This window comes from Eschrichtius robustus, chromosome 11, assembly GCF_028021215.1.
Source record: "Eschrichtius robustus isolate mEscRob2 chromosome 11, mEscRob2.pri, whole genome shotgun sequence".
NCBI lineage: Eukaryota > Metazoa > Chordata > Mammalia > Artiodactyla > Eschrichtiidae > Eschrichtius > Eschrichtius robustus.
In genome coordinates this window covers 85,547,236-85,557,958 of record NC_090834.1, presented here as the reverse complement: position 1 = coordinate 85,557,958, position 10,723 = coordinate 85,547,236, and positions in this window count along the sequence as shown.

Below are 10,723 nucleotides of genomic sequence, written 5' to 3'. Positions count from 1 at the left end.
TTAGGTCCCATTTGTTTATTTGTGTTCTTATTTCCATTTCTCTGGGAGCTGGGTCAAAAAGAATCTTGCTGTGATGTATGTCATAGAGTGTTCTGCCTATGTTTTCCTCTAAGAGTTTGATAGTGTCTGCCCTTACACTTAGGTCTTTAATCCATTTTGAGTTTATTTTTGTGCATGGTGTCAGGGAGTGTTCTAATTTCATACTTTTACATGTACCTGTCCAATTTTCCCAGCACCACTTATTGAAGAGGCTCTCTTTTCTCCACTGTATATGCTTGCCTCCTTTATCAAAGATAAGGTGACCATATGTGTGTGGGTTTATCTCTGGGCTTTCTATCCTGTTCCATTGATCTATATTTCTGTTTTTGTGCCAGTACCAAACTGTCTTGATTACTGAAGCTTTGTAATATAGTCTGAAGTCAGGGAGCCTGATTCCCCCAGCTCCATTTTTCGTTCTCAAGATTGCTTTGGCTATTCGGGGTCTTTTGTGTTTCCATACAAATTGTGAAATTTTTTGTTCTAGTTCTGTGAAAAATGCCAGTGGTAGTTTGATAGGGATTGCATTGAATCTGTAGATTGCTTTGGGTAGTAGAGTCATTTTCACAATGTTGATTCTTCCAATCCAGGAACATGGTATATCTCTCCATCTATTTGTATCATCTTTAATTTCTTTCATCAGTGTCTTATAATTTTCTGCATACAGGTCTTTTGTCTCCTTAGGTAGGTTTATTCCTAGATATTTTATTCTTTTTGTTGCAATGGTAAACGGGAGTGTTTTCTTAATTTCACTTTCAGATTTTTCGTCATTAGTGTATAGAAATGCAAGAGATTTCTGTGCATTAATTTTGTATCCTGCTACTTTACCAAATTCATTGATTAGCTCTAGGAGTTTTCTGGTAGCATCTTTAGGATTCTCTATGTATAGTATCATGTCATCTGCAAATAGTGACAGCTTTACTTCTTCTTTTCCGATTTGGATTCCTTTTATTTCATTGTCTTCTCTGATTGCTGTGGCTAACACTTCCAAAACTATGTTGAATAATAGTGGTGAGAGTGGGCAACCTTGTCTTGTTCCTGATCTTAGTGGAAATGGTTTCAGTTTTTCACCATTGAGGATGATGTTGGCTGTGGGTTTGTCATATATGGCCTTTATTATGTTGAGGAAAGTTCCCTCTATGCCTACTTTCTGCAGGGCTTTTATCATAAATGGGTGTTGAATTTTGTCGAAAGCTTTCTCTGCATCTATTGAGATGATCATACGGTTTTTCTCCTTCAATTTGTTAATATGGTGTATCACATTGATTGATTTGCATATGTTGAAGAATCCTTGCATTCCTGGGATAAACCCCACTTGATCATGGTGTATGATCCTTTTAATGTGCTGTTGGATTCTGTTTGCTAGTATTTTGTTGAGGATTTTTGCATCTATGTTCATCAGTGATATTGGCCTGTAGTTTTCTTTCTTTGTGACATCTTTGTCTGGTTTTGGTATCAGGGTGATGGTGGCCTCGTAGAATGAGTTTGGGAGTGTTCCTCCCTCTGCAATATTTTGGAAGAGTTTGAGAAGGATAGGTGTTAGCTCTTCTCTAAATGTTTGATAGAATTCGCCTGTGAAGCCATCTGGTCCTGGGCTTTTGTTTGTTGGAAGGTTTTTAATCACAGTTTCAATTTCAGTGCTTGTGATTGGTCTGTTCATATTTTCTATTTCTTCCTGGTTCAGTCTCGGCAGTTTGTGCATTTCTAAGAATCTGTCCATTTCTTCCAGGTTGTCCATTTTATTGGCATAGAGTTGCTTGTAGTAATCTCTCATGATCTTTTGTATTTCTGCAGTGTCAGTGGTTACTTCTCCTTTTTCATTTCTAATTCTATTGATCTGAGTCTTCTCCCTTTTTCTCTTGATGAGTCTGGCTAATGGTTTATCAATTTTGTTTATCTTCTCAAAGAACCAGCTTTTAGTTTCATTGATTTTTGCTATTGTTTCCTTCATTTCTTTTTCATTTATTTCTGACCTGATCTTTATAATTTCTTTCCTTCTGCTGGCTTTGGGGTTTTTTTGTTCTTCTTTCTCTAATTGCTTCAGGTGCAAGGTTAGGTTGTTTATTCGAGATGTTTCCTGTTTCTTGAGGTAGGCTTGTATCGCTATAAACTTCCCTCTTAGCACTGCTTTTGCTGCGTCCCATAGGTTTTGGGTCGTCGTATCTCCATTGTCATTTGTTTCTAGGTATTTTTTGATTTCCCCTTTGATTTCTTCAGTAATCACTTCGTTATTAAGTAATGTATTGTGTAGCCTCCATGTGTTTGTATTTTTTACAGATCTTTTCCTGTAATTGATATCTAGTCTCATAGCGTTGTGGTCGGAAAAGATACTTGAAACGATTTCAATTTTCTTAAATTTACCAAGGCTTGATTTGTGACCCAAGATATGATCTATCCTGGAGAATGTTCCATGAGCACTTGAGAAAAAGGTGTATTCTGTTGTTTTTGGGTGGAATGTCCTATAAATATTATTTAAGTCCATCTTGTTTAATGTATCATTTAAAGCTTGTGTTTCCTTATTTATTTTCATTTTGGATGATCTGTCCATTGGTGAAAGTGGGGTGTTAAAGTCCCCTACTATGATTGTGTTGCTGTCGATTTCCCCTTTTATGGCTGTTAGTATTTGCCTTATGTATTGAGGTGCTCCTATGTTGGGTGCATAAATATTTACAATTGTTATAGCTTCCTCTTGGATCGATCCCTTGATCATTATATAGTGTCCTTCTTTGTCTCTTGTAATAGTCTTTATTTTAAAGTCTATTTTGTCTGATATGAGAATTGCTACTCCAGCTTTCTTTTGATTTCCATTTGCATGGAATATCTTTTTCCATCCCCTCACTTTCAGTCTGTATGTGTCTCTAGGTCTGAAGTGGGTCTCTTGTAGACAGCATATATATGGGTCTTGTTTTTGTATCCATTCAGCCAGCCTGTGTCTTTTGGTGGGAGCATTTAATCCATTTACATTCAAGGTAATTATCGATATGTATGTTCCTATTCCCATTTTCTTAAATGTTTTGGGTTTGTTATTGTAGGTGTTTTCCTTCTCTTGTGTTTCTTGCCTAGAGAAGTTCCTTTAGCATTTGTTGTAAAGCTGGTTTGGTGGTGCTGAACTCTCTCAGCTTTTGCTTGTCTGTAAAGGTTTTAATTTCTCCATCACATCTGAATGAGATCCTTGCTGGGTAGAGTAATCTTGGTTGTAGGTTTTTCTCCTTCATGACTTTAAGTATATCCTGCCACTCCCTTCTGGCTTGCAGAGTTTCTGCTGAAAGATCAGATGTTAACCTTATGGGGATTCCCTTGTGTGTTATTTGTTTTTTTTCCCTTGCTGCCTTTAATATGTTTTCCTTATATTTAATTTTTGACAGTTTGATTAATATGTGTCTTGGCGTGTTTCTCCTTGGGTTTATCCTGTATGGGACTCTCTGTGCTTCCAGGACTTGATTAACTATTTCCTTTCCCATATTAGGGAAGTTTTCAACTATAATCTCTTCAAATATTTTCTCAGTCCCTTTCTTTTTCTCTTCTTCTTCTGGGACCCCTATAATTCGAATGTTGGTGCGTTTAATGTTGTCCCAGAGGTCTCTGAGACTGTCCTCAGTTCTTTTCATTCTTTTTTCTTTATCCTGCTCTGCAGTAGTTATTTCCACCATTTTATCTTCCAGGTCACTTATCCTTTCTTCTGCCTCAGTTATTCTGCTATTGATCCCATCTAGAGTATTTTTAATTTCATTTATTGTGTTTTTCATCATTGCTTGGTTCCTCTTTAGTTCTTCTACGTCCTTGTTAAATGTTTCTTGCATTTTGTCTATTCTATTTCCAAGATTTTGGATCATCCTTACTATCATTATTCTGAATTCTTTTTCAGGTAGACTACCTATTTCCTCTTCATTTGTTAAGTCTGGTGTGTTTTGACCCTGCTCCTTCATCTGCTGTGTGGTTTTCTGTCGTCTCATTTTGCTTATCTTACTGTGTTTGGGGTCTCCTTTTCACAGGCTGCAGGTTCGTAGTTCCCGTTGTTTTTGGTATCTGTCCCCAGTGGCTAAGGTTGGTTCAGTGGGTTGTGTAGGCTTCCTGGTGGAGGGAACTAGTGCCTGAGTTCTGGTGGATGAGGCTGGATCTTGTCTTTCTGGTGGGCACGTCCACGTCTGGTGGTGTATTTTGGGGTGTCTGTGGCCTTATTATGATTTTAGGCAGCCTCTGTGCTAATGGATGGGGCTGTGTTCCTGTCTTGCTAGTTGTTTGGCATAGGGTGTTCAGCACTGTAGCTTGCTGGTCATTGAGTGATGCTGGGTCTTGATGTTGAGATGGAGATCTCTGAGAGATTTTTGCCGTTTGGTATTACGTGGAGCTGGGAGGTCTCTTGTGGGCCAGTGTCCTGAAGTTGGCTCTCCCACCTCAGAGGCACGGCCCTGATGCCTGGCTGGAGCACCAAGAGCCTTTCGTCCACACGGCTCAGAGTAAAAGGGAGAAAAAATAGAAAGAAAGAAAGAAAGAGGCTATAATATAGTGAAGTAAAATAAAGCTATTATAAAGCAAAGCTATACAGACAAAATCTCACCCAGAAGCGTATACATATACCCTCACAACAAAAGGAAAAGGGGAAAAATTAATATATCCTGCTCCCAAAGTCCACCTCCTGAATTTGGGATGATTCGTTGTCTATTCAGGTATTCAACAGATGCATCACATCAAGTTGTTTGTGGAGTTTTAATCCGCTGCTTCTGAGGCTGCTGGGAGAGATTTCCCCTTCTCTTCTCTGTTCGCACAGCTCCTGGGGATCAACTTTGGATTTGGACCCGCCTCTGCGTGTAGATAGCCTGAGGGCGTCTGTTCCCCGCCCAGACAGGACGGGGTTAAAGGAGCAGCTGCTTCGGGGGCTCTGGCTCACCCAGGCCGCGGGGAGGGAGGGGTACAGAGGAGGCGGGGCGAGCCTGCGGCGGCAGAGGCCGGCATGACGTTGCAGCAGCCTGAGGCGCGCAGTGCGTTCTCCCGGGGAAGTTGTCCCTGGATCACGGGACCCTGGCAGTGGCGAGCTGCACTGGCTCCCGGGAGGGGCGGTGTGGAGAGTGACCTGTGCTCGCACACAGGATTTTTGGAGGCAGCAGCAGCAGCCCCAGTGTCTCACGCCCGTCTCTGGAGTTCGTTTAGGCGGCGCTCTGAATCCCCTCTCCTTGCGTGCCGCGAAACAAAGAGGCAAGAAAAAGTCTATTGCCTCTTCGGCAGCTGCAGACTTTTTCCCGGTCTCCCTCCCAGCCAGCTGTGGTGCGCTAACTCCTTCAGGCTGTGTTCACGCTGCCAACCCCAGTCCTCTCCCTGTGATCCTACCGAAGCTGAGCCTCAGCTCCCAGCCCCCGCCCGCCCCGGCGGGTGAGCAGACAAGCCTCTCGGGCTGGTGAGTGCTGGTCGGCGCCGATCCTCCGTGTGGGAGTCTCTCCGCTTTGCCCTCCGCACCCCTGTGGCTGCGCTCTCCTCTGTGGCTCTGAAGCTTCCCCCCTCTGCCACCCGCAGTCTCTGCCCGCGAAGGGGCTTCCTAGTGCGTGGAAATCTTTCCTCCTTCACGGCTCCCTCCCACTGGTGCAGGTCCCGTCCCTATTCTTTTGTCTCTGTTATTTCTTTTTTCTTTTGCCCTACCCAGGTACGGGGGGAATTTCTTGCCTTTTGGGAGGTCTGACGTTTTCTGCCAGCGTTCAGTGGGTGTTCTGTAGGAGCAGTTCCACGTGTAGATGTATTTCTACTGTATCTGTGGGAAGGAAGGTGATCTCCGCGTCTTACTCTTCCGCCATCTTCTCTCCTCCTCCAATTTGTATTTCTTGAGTGTCTGTTTTATGCAGCTGAGTGTGTTTGATGCTGCTGGGCATGCAGTTACCCATATGATGTTCCTGGACCTCAAAGAGCTTGTAAGACAATAAGAGAGCTAAGACACATGATGTACCATTAGGGGTACATCATAAGTGTGATACCTCTCACTCCATTCTCTTAGTTCTCTGAATATATGTTAACCTATGTGTTTTAATGACTACTGTATATACAGTGTTATTAGCTCTTTACATATTCAGTTTGAAATATTAACAACTTCTTTTTATTGAGCACCTACTATGCCCAAGGCACTTAACTAAACACTTTAAATATATGATCACATATTATCTTTACAACAACTTTTTAAAGGGGTTACTATTATTACTCTTTGAAAGATGGGAAAACTGAGGATAAATGACTTGCTCAAGACTGTGGAACCTGTAAGTAGCAAGGCTGGAGTTCATATCTAAGTCTGTTTGGCTCCAACACAGAGAGCTACTCTTCAAACCATACTGACCTCAGTAGTTTATAGTTCTCACCAATCCCACTAGTGGGAGAGGGGCCAAGACAGAAGCCATTCAGAATTTAGACAGATATTCCTAATGTCCATGTTTATACATCCATCCACATTTAGGTCAGAGGTCCCCCCAAATAACCCTGTTTTCCTTGGCCTGTCAAGAGATCCTCCAGATCTTTCTCCTAACATCAAGCCTCCTATAGCCTAGTTTATCTGACTAGTATATTTCCTAATTAGGTGTTATTGTTTTCACAAAGCTTGTCAAAATATTTTATTGATGAAAATTTAGAGATCTTTTTTATTTCCCTTTGTATTCCCAATAGGAAAAGAGTTTCTAGTCCGCAGTAGGCACTAATACGCTTTTTTTTTTTTTAAAGATTGATTGATTGATTGATTGATTGCTATGTTGGGTCTTCGTTTCTGTGCTAGGGCTTTCTCTAGTTGCGGCAAGCGGGGGCCACTCTTCATCGCGGTGCTGGGGCCTCTCACTGTCGTGGCCTCTCTTGTTGCGGAGCACAGGCTCCAGACGCGCAGGCTCAGTAGTTGTGGCTCACGGGCCTAGTTGCTCCGTGGCATGTGGGATCTTCCCAGACCAGGGCTCGAACCCATGTCCCCTGCATTAGCAGGCAGATTCTCAACCACTGCACCACCAGGGAAGCCCCACTAATACACTTTTGTTGAACAAATTGAAACATGAATCACTCCTAGTTTTCCTTATGCTCTGCTGGTCCATAGTCTGTTTGCTAGCTGATGCATTCCTTGTTCTTCTCTGTTCTGCTCTTGGGAGAAAGGACCTCTGCAGGCTACCTTTCCCAAGCTGCAGTGTCAACAGGCTTTTGCCTCTGGGGAGGAAGACTGGAGAGTGAAAGGAGGGGGAAGTCAGAGCATCTGTCTCTTTTTTTTTTGACTGCACAGCGTGGAATGCAGGATTTTTAGTTCCCCGACCAGGGATTGAACCCGGGCCCTTGCCAGTGAGAGTGCGGAGTCCTAACCACTGGACCACCAGGGAATTTCCACATCTGCCTCCTTTACATTCATTTTTTCTGGTTAGTAGCTGCATCTTTTCCCTGGGTCCAGGCCACAACAGGTAGCTCTTCTCTTAGTTTTCCCAGCTTTTGTGAGGAAACCCCTTTTGTGGTTTGAGCTTCTGCTGGGTGGTCTCAGGTTTTGGCTCTGGAAACCCCACTTGTATCCCTCCCATCCTGAAGGTGAATGGGGCTTCTGGTGGCTGCTGATCTTTGGGTTACGTCCTTTCTTCTGTCTGGCTTCTCAGCAGTTCTAACACTTGCATAATTAATTCCCTGGATTAAATTCCCTGTTTTACATATTAGGAGTGGTTTCAGATTTCCTGGTTGGAAACCGATAACACCCATCTTTATTTCTAGCCCTTTATTACTGGGTTTTAGTATAGTAATATTAACTCAATATTTTAAAAAATATTGATTATTTAAGGAGACCCTATGTCAAATTCTTACTTTATTGGCTTGAAACACCTCCCCACTTCCCAAATTCACATGTATTTTTTCTCTCTTACTTGAGAGAAAAAAGGTTCTATTCCTTAGGTCTGAGATACGTTTCTCCTACAAGTACTTCTAAAAGATTTCCATTTAGATGTAGCTTCTTCTAGGAGTCATTTACTCATTCCACCTTACACAGTAGTCAACATTCAATACTCATTCCAGTACTTTCTGTTTTATTTCCTTAGTTCCCAGTACCTATTTCAGTGTTAACACTCATCACATTACATTTTAAATGAACAGCAAACTTCTCTCGTGAATTCTGGTGAACCAATGTCCACAGCTGTGTGAGCATCCTTAGAATTTCTACCTGTGCATATGCTCAATGACCTACATCGTTTTTTCACTTGTAAAGATTTTTTTTCAAACGATTTCTTTATGTTTGTGTTTAAAAATAGGAAATTAAGGACCTGTGCTCATATCTTGATTTGCTCCTTCTATGGTCTGGTACCCTTTTCCTCCTTCTCTTTTGTCCATGAGATATATATGTTGTAATGTAAAATTTAAAAAAAGTTTAATATATTAAATTCGTAATTTAAATTTATTTTAGTCATTTAAATTTATTTCCTTTATTTAAATTACAAAGTAATATATGACATATATGATGTGATAATTCCATATAAAGTGCTAAATTTTTATTAAGCTTTTACCCTACCAGATTACCCAACAATAGTTGAGCTGCATTGTCCAATATGGCAGCCACCAGCCACATGTGGCTATTAAGCACTTGAAATGCAGCTAGTCCAAATTAAGGTGTACTGTAAGTGGAAAATACCCACTAGATTTCAAAGATAAAATAAGAGTGCATGTAAGCTATCTCAATGATTTTTGTATTGATTACATTGAAATGACATTATTTTAAATAAAATTTATCATTAAGTCAATCTCACCTATTACTTTTTCTTTAAAAGTGCTTTATTTTAAAATGTGGTTACTAGAAAATTTTAAATCACGTAAGTGGATCACATATTTCTATTGCACAGCACTAGTATAGAATTTGTCAGCTAATGTAAATTTTCAGAGGTCACAAGACTTGCTCACTGGTCTAATGTCTGGTTCTTGTTCATTACACATTGCCAGGCTAGGTCAATTGGTAAAACCCTGAAAAAATAATAAACTGAAAAGCCCACTGGTTGTCAATATTTATAAATATGAAGATATAATAATGTACTTTATATTTTTCAGGGAAGGGGTCAGGAAGGTCAGTCTCCATATTAGCAGGTAAACTTCTTGTTCTCATCCACGGGGGCAGTCCGATGGACCTCTAATTCATTTCGTCATAACAGTTTATGATGTTTTGCAGCTTCCTTAAGCTCATGCATGTCCTTTAAGTATTATTGTCCTCATTTTACAGAGCATAGACATTTATCGAGCAATTACTCTGTACCAATCACTGTGCTAAATGTGTACATCAACAGCCTAATGAATTACATATTACTATTTTCTGTACATTATAAATAAAGAAATGAGGGTCAGAGCAGTGTATTAAGATACCCAATGTCACAGTAAATAAGTGGCAGAGCTTCAAGTCCAGACCAGGCAAGGAGACTCCAGGGTCCCTGGTATTCTTCCTTCAGTCACATAACTATTTGCTAGACAGACTGGACCAGTGGAGGAGAAGCACCCAGGAACTAAACGGCATTGCCACTGCTCTGCATTAACATTGTGTGTGTGTGTGTGTGTGTGTGTGTGTGTGTTGTGTGTGTGTGTAAATTTTAGAGAAGCCCCATTTGATTCCAGACAAGAGAGAACCAGTAACTGGGGAGATTAGAAAAGCAGAGACTTAGAAAGAAGAGGAGAAGGGTATGGAAACTATACAATGAATCATTAATCCAAGGAGACGTGTTAGAAAACTGGAGTCTGAAACTGAATCAATGGGATAAAAAGACGGGACACTAAACAGTGAGTTAACTTACATTGAACATGTAAGTGCTAAGCTTAGTGCTAAATATTTTACATGCACAATTTTAATTTAATCCTCGCAGGAACCATAAAATAAGTATTATAATCATCTTCATTTTAAATATGAGGAAACTGTGACATAGAGAGTTCAGATATCTTTACCAAGTTCATGTAGCTGGTAAATGGGGGAACTGAAATTCAAACCCAGGCTGTCTGGTTCTAGGGCCTGTGCTTTTACCTATTACACTGTTATATCAGCCACTCTCATCAGAACACAATTCAGACTATTTTAGAATAAATACATGTGTACTTCCATGCCCTTTAGAATAAATTTTTATTCTTTCACTATGTGTACAAAGAGGGAGTCATGCTGGAAGACCAAGATATTGTCTTACCTTCTACAAAAGAAGAAAGTTCTTCAAAATAAAACCTGTCATTTACAGGAAACATGAAGAAAAAATGAGGCAGGAAGCGTTTCTTAGATAATTCAACCATCACTATGGCATAGAAAAATCGCCAAATATTCCATGTACTTGCCCACATCGTCTAGCTTCTTTGCATTTAGGTTGGGGCCATGTGACTAGTTCTGGCCAATGGGCTGTGAACAGAAGTGAAGTGTTTTATTTGTGGGCTATATTTTATTTGTGGGTAAAAATCTCTTGCATGACTCTCCAGTGCTCTCTCTCCTTTCTGTGGGTATAGCAGAGGCTTTGTCTTCCTGGTGATGCACCTAGAAGTTGATAGAGACTCTGACAGCCTGTGTCCTTGGACAGATGTGTAGAGCACAGTCTCTTCTGGCTTAGGTATGTAGCATGGGAAAGAAATTAACCTTTATTGTGTTACATCATTGAGAATTTGAGGTTCTTTTGTTAGTGTACCATAACCCAGCCTATTCTGACTAATAAGTCTTTACCAGGTTACCTAGAGGGCATAACAGCCTACTTGACTTTGTATG